The following is an 11,963-nucleotide window of genomic DNA, read 5'->3' as shown; positions in this document are numbered from 1 at the left end:
TATTACTCTGCAATAGCCAGAAGTCCAACCTCAATTAAATTATGTAATTTAAAATTTTATAGGGCCTTGATGTTTGACTGGCATTTGATTTTTCCCGGTAGGTGGTAAGCTCTTTAGATTCATATTCATCTTTGTGTTTTACATGGCACCTATCACAGGGTTCGCAAATTCCTTAACTTCAGTGATTGGCTTTCCAATGCACTTTTCCATTAGAAAACTCATTGAATGACTGAACAGATTCATACAAAATGTCAATTTTAAAAAGATCTCATATTGTCATTCTTTCGTTCATTGATCAAAAAAGGAATTTCCACCATTTTAACATGCATCGATTAGAAAGTAATAATTTGTTAAGAGGTTTATCAAAACACTTGTTTTAATGCTAGAAAACTGTTGAGTGAAGATCAGCACAGCAATCTCAGTATTCACTGAATCAAGTTTAAAGGGATATTACCAATTTCTGCTGGGAGCATTTTAACAACAGGCAATAGCTTTAATAGTAGCGAATTTAAATCTGATACTACTTTTTACAGTATATGTTTTAGGATAATGGTTCATAAAGCACAGAGCCTAGAGGACCAATTTCCAAGCCAAAGTGGGAGGTGGGGCTCACTAGGGCTGTATTATTGTTTACTTTTATATTTGAGTCTGAGTTATTACTTTCAGATGTTTGTAAGAGCCACCTTTGCTTCTCTCACTCAGGCTATTTACAAAAGTTTCCCTGTACAGTTTTATCTAATCTCCAGTAATATATATGCTGAATTCTTTAATCTTTTTGACATTTTCATGATAAAAAGTCACACACTTTAATTCCATTTTCAGCAAAAAAATAATTCAATTAAAGTTGTATACAAAAATTATTCAGAGAAAAGTATTCAGAGAAAAATTGCCTTTAATTTTAACCTCATTTTCCCTAATGACACTGGTTAAAATAAAATAGGGTGAAATCAAGCTAATTAAGTACATACGTAAATAAAATCATGACTGTTCTTGAGACTCTTGGTCAGATAGCAGATCTACTGGTCTTACAGTTAGTAACCATGCTCCTTAGGGTGACAGAATGGAAACAGTCCCTCATTTAGTCTAGCCAAAATTTCCATAGTAAATTAATTTGCAGACTTTCTTTGTAAAATAGTGTTGGAGAATGTATGAGTGACCTTATATAAGTCCATTATGTTTTATTATGTTTACAGAAACAATAAAGATGTAGTACTAAACAAAGATAAAAGCAGAGGAGTTGTATTACTTTTAAAATAATATTGGCTGGGCGTGGTGGCTTGCACATCTGTTAGCTCAACACTTTGGGAGGCCAGGAGTTTGACATTAGCCTGAACAACATAGTGAGATCCCGTATCTATTGAAAAAAAAATTAGCTTTGCCTAGTAGTGCATGCCTATTGTCCTAACTGCTGGAGAGGCTGAAGCAGATGGGATTGCTTGAGCCCAGAATTTGGAGATTGCAGAGAGCTATGATTGCACCACTGCACTGCAGCCTGGATGATGGGGCAAGACCCTGTCTCTAAAATAAATAAGCCTGGCACTGTGGCTCACATCTGTAATCCCAGCACTTTGGGAGGCCAAGGCAGGTCAATCAACTGAGGTCAGGAGTTCAAGAGCAGTCTGGCCAAAATGGCTAAATCTCACCTCTACTAAAAATACAAAAATTAGCCAGGTGTGGTGGCACGCACCTGTAATCCCAGCTACTCGGGAGTCTGAGGCATGAGAATCACTTGAACCCAGGAGGCGGAGGCTGCAGTGAGCTGAGATTGCTCCACTGCACTCCAGGCCTGGGTGACAGAGCAAGACTGTCTCAAAAAAAAAAAAAAATATATATATATATATATATATATACACAAAAAATATATATATTTATTTATTTATTTATATTTAATTACCTAATTAAATAAAATATTATTGATGAGCATTATGTTATTAATTTCCATTTATAGTCTTGCTTATTAAAATTATTTAGAATAGTTCTCTTCACAATTCCCATTTTGCCCCTTGTTTTGAGGTGATGTAAACAATATCTCTACTTACATAGTTTTTAACTCATATGTTATCTGACTGGTTCTCCAGCTAATACCAATAGTTTTAAAACTATTTCTCTAATGTCTTCATCACACATGCCAGTTGTTACCATAATCCCACAGACGCAGAGAATCAGCTGTAAATGGTAAGAATGATCTTACAAAGTGAGGATTTAAACTTTTCATAGCTTGGGGGGTTATTTCTCAAACTTCCACCCTATTCCTGGGATATGGCCTTCTTCTGCCTGTGATATCTTTGTACCAAATCACATTACTTCCATGGGCACATTTCTCAAAAACCAGAAAGAAGTGCACAGATTCTGGCCTTCTTCACCTCATTTCTTCCAAAACTACTGGTTCAAAATCTCTTCTCTGATTATAGTTCTTGGGAGAAAATTTTCATCTTCCTTTACTAAATTCAGCTCTCAGTTTTTTTGTTTTGTTTTGTTTTTCCTTTTCAAAATAATGAAAACATCTACAAACATTTTCAAGTCACCATTTGTACCAGTTGTGCATAGGATAAAAATCCCCAGGTTTTTAAAAAGTTATATAAAAATAAACTCACTCACACTAAAATTGGTAATTTGGAGTTTTATTGATTGAATAGGGATTATTTTAGACGTGGATGATGAATATAAGCACACCAAAATTCCAAGGATTGCTATTAGTAATATAGTTCATATTTTTGAAAAATCTGAATTTTATATATATTTAAATGCTTGCTTTCTCTTCCTGTATTCCCTCCATGACACTAATAAAGCATTAAAATGAAAAATGCCTTTTATTTAGATTACCATTCAAATTTGTATCTAGTTCTGTCTTCCATTCACATTTTTCTGTAAAACTCATGAAACTTTCTTAGCCAGAATCTCGCAGCAGTTTTAGCAACTTTTCTAAAAAACAAAACAAATAAATAGACAAACAATAAAACTTCACAAATTTTAATGGGGCCATACAAACTCTAAAAGTTGAAAAGACATTTACACTATCTAGTCTATTATCTAGTTCTTAAAATCTGCCAGAGGTTACATGTTTTGCTCTAAGTCACACTGCTGGCTAAATTAGAAACACAGCTAGAATTCTGGCATTCTGACCGGGAATCCAGGGCTCCTTCCGACTGAATTTGCGGTTCTGGCTTTGAGTCCAAAAATGACTAAGTGATATCCTGGAAATATATCAGATCTGCAGAAATGTGCGTGACTTCAATGAAAATATTTGTTCAGGCTGTGCAGGGTGGCTCACGACTATAATCCCAGCACTTAAGGAGGCAGAAGCAGGAGGATAGCTTGAGCCCAGGAGTTAGAGACTAGCCTGGGCAACATAGCAAGACCCCAGTCTCCACACAAAGGAAAGCAAAAACAAAACAATAAAATATTTGTTCAGAGGGCAAGGAGCAAAAGATATTGGTGAACTCCTTTCCTTTGGAAATAACATATTAAGTATCTTGTATATTTTCACCCAGCATTGGTATGTCATGACTGATCTGGTGCTAAATAAGTTAGATTGGTGCTAAGATGCACACAGCGAAGCTTAAAGAAAACATGAAAAGGACACCAGGTCTTTCCAGGCAAGGAAGCTCCATTTCGTCCATGAATGGCGCTTTGAGCCTCTAGATACATTCATCTCTCTCATTGCTTTAGCTACAAAAGGTCTGTTATTGGAGGATTGTCCCAACAAGTGTAAGGCACTGTTTAATGAAGGAGAACAGGAACAGCTTGATTGCATTCCTCTGCCACTAACACTTTGCTCTGGTTATCTCTGTGGAATTTTTTCCCAAGAAATCCTTTGGCTGAATGTGGAGGAACAGAGGGGAAGGACTTGGGGCTGTTGCGGCAGAGGAGCCCCGCCTCTGCAGGTTTCACCCACACTATGGAGATGCTGTGCAGCCAGGGGTGAGGGTGTCCTGGCTTCCACAACCACCACCATATTCCCCTGTCCCTTGCAACCTGGTCTTCCTGCTGTGGCTACTAACATCTGTTGCCTCCCCGCTCATCGCTGCTCCTCACACACGTGAGGTTTTGAAAGTTATCATGCTGGATATTGTTAAGTTGTTGATCCTTCCAAGAGCAGCTGCTGCGCTACCATTTATAAAAGGCCAGGAAGACTCCGGCTCCCTTTGTCCAGCACATTCTGATTGTGGTCAATCCCAACAGAAACACACGTAGTGAAATGAAGGCCGGGTATGTGGGTCTTTTCCTACGCTGCAAAATGGATTCATTGTTCTGTGGAATTTGAGCCTGACCAGGACGGCAGGACTTAGAAGCCCCAGGACTGAAAATAAACTCCACAGTCTTTCAGATTCACAGGGGTCAGGACAGGAGGAGACCTAAAAGAATCTCATGTTCCAAAGACAAACTCTACTGCCACCAAACACCCACATTCTCGGAAGTCGAGAGTATTTGGACGTCTCCCAGTGCCAGACTTGCTTGCATTTCACATCTGGGCGTGGTGTTGCCCCAGGGCTAAGATAAACTCATGGTGGGGAAGTCCTGGGACACCGAAGTGTTCAAGAAATATCTTTTCTCATTCAGGAATTATTCCCCTATCAAATCCCGGAAATTATCTTGGGAGTCAGACAGAAATTTAAGTCCCATCATCACGACTGCCTTCACAACCACCACTGCCATAACCGGTCATCCAAATGACTTGCCCAAGGCCACACAGCTGAGACATTCCAGGCCAGGACAACCATGCAGGCCCCTGACTCTGGGCCCTGTGCTCCCTCCTCTTCACATCGTAAGTTAAAGGGACATTCGTTATTTTTAGATGATCCAAGGGCGGATGTGTAGGAAGATAGTTGAGAAAATACGCATTAGGCCAAATTTTATAAGTATAAATTGACTAAATAATATAATAAAAATTTAAATATATATTCAGAGATCTATATGAGAAAGAGAAACAGAGATGATAGAAATGATGAAGACAGAGACAAGGTAATATGACTCTAGGAGACCAGGGGAGGTCACAGATCTCAAAACACGACCTCTCAAACTGCTGGCTGCAGGTTGTAATTCAATTATTCATTCAGCAAGAATGTATTTATCCAGTCCTTAAGATTAAAGTGATAAACATGATTCAGTTCCAGCCCTGGAGAAGTTCAACATTTGGAAGGAGCAGAGGCTATAGTATTAAGTGTCGTGGATGCCTAGAGGAGAAAGACATGTCTTCTATTTTGGGCATAGACATTGGTGAAAATCCCAACGTTGTCAGTAAAATGTATCATTTTTAAATGTGGTCAATCATTCATCTCTACAGATGGCAATGAAGGACAAAGACTCTGGATGAAGTATAGCAGGAGAAACTACTATAATAGAGCCTTCAAGAAGGAATAAAACTTGGGATATGGGAAAAGATAACATGAGCATAGGAGAGAAAGTGCTGGCTCTCAAAGCAAATTTTATTCATTTGTATGAAGGTCTGACAGGGATGATGAAGATGAGTCATGAAGATAAGGGTGAGTCACCAAGTTTTCAAAGATAACTTTGAAACACATCTCAAGTTTTATAGACAAACCATACTCTAGTGCAATAATGGAGTCAATAGGTCCCTGGTTCAGCACGGCAGGTCTAAGAGCATACTTAATGTATTCATTAAGTAAACATTTATTGAATAGATCTGATATATCAAGAACATGACCAGCATGAATGTAAAGGGATGAACAAGACATAATAACTGTACTTACGAGATTCAATGTGTGGTGGCCAAGCCAATAGTCTAGGAGCTAAAACTAACCTTTGTTCAATCTAGGACTCCAGGACCAGATGCCCATCATGGAAAGCAGTTGTGTTTGCCTTCCCACAGTGAAATGCAGTCGTACATACAGGACACGGTTCATGTCTCCTAAAGTGGTGATAGATGAAGACTAAGGTTTCTCTGTCTCCATGTTAATGCATCTTCCTGTTAGGCATCTATCACTGTCAGCATCAATTGAATTTTTTCTGAACTTGCCATGTATCCATCAATACTTCTGAGCATTGCCTGCCACTGCCTACTCTTCTTTCACCATTATGTTTCATTATTATGCCCTACCTCCTACTACCTAAAATCCCCTGAGACTTGCTTTCTCTATTTATTGCAACAATGTCACTGCCACCGCCCAAGTCCAGGCCCTAGTCATATGGCTCACACATTATCAGCCACAGCCTTCTAGCTTGCCCCCTCCCTCTGAGTCTCATATCGCCAAATATATCCGAGAAACCGTTGCATAAATGATCTTTCTAAACAGCATACCTAATCGTGTTTCAGCCCTGATGTAAATTCACCAGAGACCTCTTCTTCTTCTGTCTCCTCTCATACACCCTAGCTTGAGTGTCCCGTGCATACTCTCCATCCTAGCGCATGGCTTTGTGGACAGACTCTACTCTGGTCTCATCACCTCCATGCACCATTCTCTCCAGTTTTGTTTCAATATTTGCTGTTCCTTGCTCATTGGCCTTTATACAGGCCATTTACACAACTAGAATGCCCTTTCTTCTCCTTCATCCAGCAGCTGACACCTACTTCTACATCAAATCTAAGAACAGCTCACTTCTTTCAGAAGTTTCTCCCCTACTGGCTAATTTAAATGATTACAGGCTTACATGATATCCAAGTGGATAAGGTTATTATAAGTTTTCCTCACTGCTTTGTATTTACTACTATATTTCTCTTGCTTCCCACTAAATAGTCAAAAAGTAGTTGATAGAGGGAATAAAGGGTAAACAAATGAATGAGAATCTTGTCATCTCTCCTCCCTTGTTTTGCTTTAATTTATTTTCAAATTGGAGAAGGGAAAAAAATGATTCCTTAAAAACAAACCAAAAAATGCCCTTAAAAATGAGCAGAGAAATTCTACCCCTCGAATCCCACCCTACTCTAGAAAGCTGAGAAAATGTAAGTATTCATTGTTTGGAGGAATATTCTCTTCCTTTTCCTGTCTCCAGTGGCTCCTTTTCCTGAAGAAGGTCAATGGACCGCATGGGGCCATTCAAAGCCAGCCAAGGTCACATGGATGGGGTTTGCTGGCTTCATCTCAGAGGATCTCCGGTTGAGTTGAATAAAGTTGCAACTTTATACATTTGGCTCATGCAAAGTCTTTTTAAAATAAGACTCTTCCATCTGAATTTCAAAACTTATGCATATAGGACTTCCCCATTCCCTAAAGACTCTTATTTCTAGCTGAGTTCCAACATCACTTGTGCTCACAGGATGCATAAAACAAATTATCCTTCTGGTCCACACCCTGAATTTCACAGAATTAGACATTTTTCCTGTCTCCTAGGAAGATGCAAAATTTATTACATCCAGTTCTCAGAAATACATACAGTTAAGCAAGTCATTTTCTACTTTGTATCATTCTAATTCCTACTGGTACTTCTTGAAGCCTCCAATGAGGCAAATCTTCATAATAACTTTAATAAAATCTTACTACCCCATATTTTCCTCATGTTACTGAGCCATGATAAACTGCAATGTAACTGAGTGAAATGGAGAGTCGGTTGAGGTGGGCATGGTAGGGAAGCATCAATGTGCTTTCTGTGCTCTCTTGTTCAATTATCCTGCAGGGGAATTCTCTAATCACGGCATATTCAGCTTAAATAATAGAAAAATGGAAAACTTTACCTAGAGAGGGTGAATGAATCATCTCATACAATAATTTTGCTTTATAAATGAAAAAAACCAAACAGAGAAAGTAATTTGTCTGTGACTACAGTCACTGGCAAAGCTAGATGCAGGATCTTGACTATAAGTATTAATATCACTAATTTGAGAGGTCCAGGAAGATCCTAACATCCTGAAAAAAATGTTCTGGGAGATATGTATGCATAGTAAGGATTTTGGCTTCATCCACTTCAAAAAGCTCAAGACAGTAAAAAATGTTGAGAGTTATATTCAAAGATCCTGTAAGCTCAAGGAGTCTCTTATTCTACAAAACATTCTTTGCACCTGTGTTATCTCTAGTATAAGTTCAGAAGAAGAAAAAAACTAAAATTTTCCTTTTTTCCCCCAAACACAAGTCTTATTTCAATTGAATTTCTTTCTTCCTTAGAACTTATAGATAAGCTTTCGCACAACAAAATAGTTCAAGGAACTTTAAGTTTTTCAATAGATTCACAAGTAGGTTTTATTTCTACCTTCCTTTAAGAAAATACGTAGCAGTATTCAAATCTTTGTGACCATCAAATTTTACCATATTGGGAAATTTTTGTCTAACAGTAACTCTATTAAGTGCATTGCCCAGAAGACCACAAAATTCCTAATATACCAGTCCAGATAGACTCATAGCATTCATAGCATTATAGATGAAGCTGAGAGGACCTCAATTCCCATCTAGTGAAAGTCTCCACTGTTAGAAATAACAACGACTTCCAAAGGGGAGTGACTTGGAGAAGAGTATATTGTAGCTAGTGGCCAAGGAGCCCAGGACTCAAAAAAAAAGAGGCCAGGTGGGGGCATTATATGAGTTTTGGGACTCATGATGTTAATGCTTCTTGGTACTCCTTCAACATTGGTAAAACATACAGTAGGCATTAGGTGAGGTTCAGGCATGGACCATGATATCATGGATGGAGAGACGAACAAAGAACTGTTCCTCTCCTTGGACTCATAAATGAATGAGAGAAAATAGGTTTCTTCTAGAATATCTGTTGACATATGAAGTGTCTCAATTTTCAATATGTGTCTCTACAATGACCCAGATGTTCAGAACAACTTTCATTAAACCCTGCTAACTCAGATTCAGTTTGCCCCCAGAGACCATGATAAAGATGAAGATGATGGTTGAGTATATATTATTGGTAACAAGAAACAGTATTTTTATACACTGAAGTCACCTAACATCTCACTTTTTTTATCTTTATAGGTCAAAAGTGCTTTCATCCAGTGGAAATAATGACTTCATATTGCAGAAAAAAGGAAAGATGACATTTGGTTTGCTTTATTAAAGACTTAGTCTATTAATTATAAATGAACCTTTGTACACGGTCACTGAGAGGCAAAGTGTAATGTGACTTTTATATCCAAGAAAGCATGAAAACATCAACATGACTGTTGGCCCTGTGAGATGGAGGTCTCAAATCTGTAGTCTGGTTAACCCTCTTCCTTTAATGTTGCTTTAATGTTTTCTCTTTATTTATTACTTACGAAGCCTCTTGCACACCAGGTAGTCTGCAGAGGCTAGAAAATCAGAGATGAATAAAACTTGATGCATATCTTCAAAGTGCACAGAGAAGGCTGGAACCAGTGGTGAATCTTTGCACAATGAAGAGGGAGGTGGTCCTACCTGGGAGTGTGCTGGGGAAGTTCTGTGCATGAACGTGTGAGGGGTTCTGTAAGAATCACCACCTGCTCACCAAATCCTACCACATCCTGTAGCTCAGGTGAATTCTCCAAATGTATCTAGGATACCTGGATGATATTGAGGAAAATTATAAAAGAATGCTGGAAAGCAATTATATATGCAACTGTGTGCTACTCAGATACCTTCTTACATTAGACTCTGGAGTAAATTAACCAGGGGCAGTTTGCAGAACCCCTGATTTGAGATAAAATGTTGTAGCCACTAGCACTGCCCCTCATGCCCCAATTGTGAAAACTTCTCTCATGTTGCAGAATATGGGAGAGCAGTGTCTGATGGCAATATGCTATAGGAAGTCAAGCAGGCTGGTATGGTTATAACCAGAAGCCAGGTCACACACAACCAGGTGGTGAATACTCATCAAAACAGGGACAACCATGGCTTGACACTAAGGAGCCTCTGCGTGGAATAAGAGTAATCATTGCAATCTTACCAAGTTCAGAGGTCAGCACACAATGATCTTGATTTCAGCTGGAGCTATACATCATTCAACCAGCCACTGATCATGCCTCATTTTATCAATGCTGAGAGCAAAGAAATCCTGCCCATCATAAAAGACAAGGCCCTATCTCAAGATTTTAAAATCTAGCTTGGATACCAATCTAGGGAAAAAGTAGTATCTCCCAAACATCCTTTCCCCTTCCTTGAAATCTCTCTTGTTCCTCTTCTGATTCTTGTTTCTTTCTGCCTTTCTATTCTAATGATTTTCCCTAATTTTACACCCAGGAATAATTATTATATTAATAGTTTCTATTATAATAAAAGCTAACATTTTTCTAAGTGCTTACTTTGCACCAGACTCTTTCTGAAAAGCTTTGAGTATATTGGTCCATTTAATCCCCATAATAAAGTTAGAAACTATTTTAACCAGTCATATATTTTACTTCCAATATGAATCATTCAGAAGTGAAATGACTTGCCGAAAGCCACATAGTGATTAAGCAGGGGAGCTGGCCTTCAGATCCTGCAACCTCACCTTAGAGCTTGATCCCATAAGGATTGCTGTCCTCTCTGCTCACTGCCTTGTCCTCACAGCCCAATTTTGTCACACGTGTGTTACAGCTGACTCCAGTAGGAAATCCAGCTTCTCTTTGGCCCATATGATGTTTAAAACACCTCTTAAAGGTTTTGCCTTTTGTGTGAGTCCTGTCATTTTTGATGGTCCCAGGAATGGCCAGTATGACTCTCCACTCTGCTTGGCTCAAGGTTGATTTTTCATGACTCAACATGGAATCACCAATAATGTCTTTGTGAACTGTCCATAATAAAAATTAGGAGGGTCTTTAGAAAGATGTGGCTTTTATTCGGTTTAAGAATGACAAAATATTAAAATCAAACCTAAATTACTGTTCATGTTATAATTTAAATTTTGGGAGATGTGGTAGGGGCTCCACCATCTAATCTAAACTATTTCTCTCCAATTGAAAGAGGAAACTTTTTGCAATCCCAAATGGCTAATTTCATGATACTACAGAGAGCCTTAAGCCTTCTTTTTTTTTATTTTTTGAGATGGAGTCTTGCTCTGTCACCCAGACTAGAGTGCAGTGATCTCGGCTCACTGCAACGTCTGCATCCCAGGTTCAAGTGATTCTCCTGCCTCAGCCTCCCGAGTAGCTGGGATTACAGGCGTGCACCACTACTCCTGGCTAATTTTTATATTTTTAGTAGATACGGGATTTCGCCATGTTGGCCAGGCTGGTCTCGAACTCCTGACCTCGTGATCCACCCACCTCGGCCTCCCAAAGTTCTGGGATTACAGGCGTGAGCCTACACCTTCTTTTTATGGATAGACACACAGTAGTGACAATGATGCTGAAAGACTTAGGTCCATCTGAGTTTCAAACACATGGCCAACTAAAATGGGAGAAAACATTTTCTGGGTCCACCTACCCCAGGAAGGGGGCTCATGAATGTGAGAAATGTTTCCGAGAAAATTTGCTAATCAGCAAAGCAACAAAATAGTAGGTGGCCAAGGTCTCTGGCAACAAGCCAAATCCCTGGAAAGAATCATTCACACTTAACGCTGGAGAGGTCATCAAGTCCAACCTTCCAAATTTGCACCCTCTTACTCACTATGATCATTTCCTCCTGGATCTTAGGAATCTTCTTCTCTAGCTTCAGCTTGAAAAAACAATAGCAGTGAGATGTTGACCAACTCCTATGCCCACCTGCTCTCTTTGTGCCTTTAGTTGTTGAAGTATTTATCCATCAATAACTACATATAATAGGTGATATATAGATGAAATCCGACTCTCTAAGGATTCCATCTGCTTGTGATGATGGGTACATCACACCTCCCTGTATTTTCTGAAAGACAGCCATTCACTTTGTCAAACAGTCCTTCCTACCATGTTATGTCTAAAAGGATCTCACCAGGGCTGCTATGCTGTCATCTTTAACTTCATAAGCTCTTCTGTTATGCATCTTCTACCAGTTTGTAAGGCCTCTGGAGACAAATAGCAGACCCTCGGTTTCTTTCTTTCTGCAGTGCCCAGCAAAAAGTTTGCCTCAACAGATTTGTCTTAAAACCAACACGGTAGAGTAAGAAGTTCCCTATCTCAAGATCTAGATGCTAATTCTGACTCTAGCTCTGGACGG

At 39.0% G+C, this 11,963-nt stretch overlaps 1 long non-coding RNA gene across 2 annotated transcripts; it reads right to left on the bottom strand.

Annotated features, from left to right (window-relative positions):
- Positions 1-2,795: 2,795 nt before the first annotated feature.
- On the bottom strand, positions 2,796-11,643 carry LOC107127214 (uncharacterized). 2 transcript variants are annotated; one of them, XR_001484752.3, is made up of 3 exons: positions 11,534-11,643; positions 10,342-10,620; positions 2,796-2,922 (listed from the first exon to the last, which is right to left on the bottom strand). It is a non-coding gene; the product is annotated as an uncharacterized lncRNA (long non-coding RNA). The 2 variants fall into 2 exon arrangements; XR_001484753.3 differs by lacking the exon at positions 11,534-11,643 and adding an exon at positions 9,371-9,415 and having other exon boundaries at positions 10,342-10,460.
- Between the last annotated feature and the right edge of the window lie 320 nt (positions 11,644-11,963).

Source organism: Macaca fascicularis, chromosome 13 (genome assembly GCF_037993035.2).
Source record: "Macaca fascicularis isolate 582-1 chromosome 13, T2T-MFA8v1.1".
NCBI classification, from domain to species: domain Eukaryota; kingdom Metazoa; phylum Chordata; class Mammalia; order Primates; family Cercopithecidae; genus Macaca; species Macaca fascicularis.
Note: the sequence above shows the minus strand (reverse complement) of the source record. Positions and strands in the feature narration are given on the sequence as shown.